The following is a 447-nucleotide window of genomic DNA, read 5'->3' on the forward strand; positions in this document are numbered from 1 at the left end:
AAAGTGTTTCCCTGGCCTGAGACTTGGTCCTGCGTGGTTTGAGGGTGAGGGGTGGGTTGTGAGGTGGGAACCATGTGAACCACTTTACTGCTTCTTTCAATAAAACTCAGTTGCAACTACCTGGCTTCCTGAAGCTGTCTCCATTCAGGTTACTGTTAATGTGATTGCTTTCCTGCCAGAAGGTGAGAACTGTAAATCTGGTTAACTTTGGTGAGCATCAAGTAGAATCATTAAATGTCTCCTCTTCTGATTCTTGGCTTTTAGAGAATTCTTTTTGGGGATAATCTCTTTTCAAGTAGATTCCTTGATGCCAAACATAAAATTTTAAGTGTGGAGGAAAGACTATTCCATGATATGATTCCTGTCCCATGAGCTGGACCTGGACCAGAACAGAGATTGCTTCCCATAAATCCCCCTTAGAGACTGTCAGATCATAATTGATGTCCT

Source organism: Myotis brandtii, unplaced genomic scaffold (genome assembly GCF_000412655.1).
Source record: "Myotis brandtii unplaced genomic scaffold, ASM41265v1 scaffold2108, whole genome shotgun sequence".
In the NCBI taxonomy this organism is placed as follows: domain Eukaryota; kingdom Metazoa; phylum Chordata; class Mammalia; order Chiroptera; family Vespertilionidae; genus Myotis; species Myotis brandtii.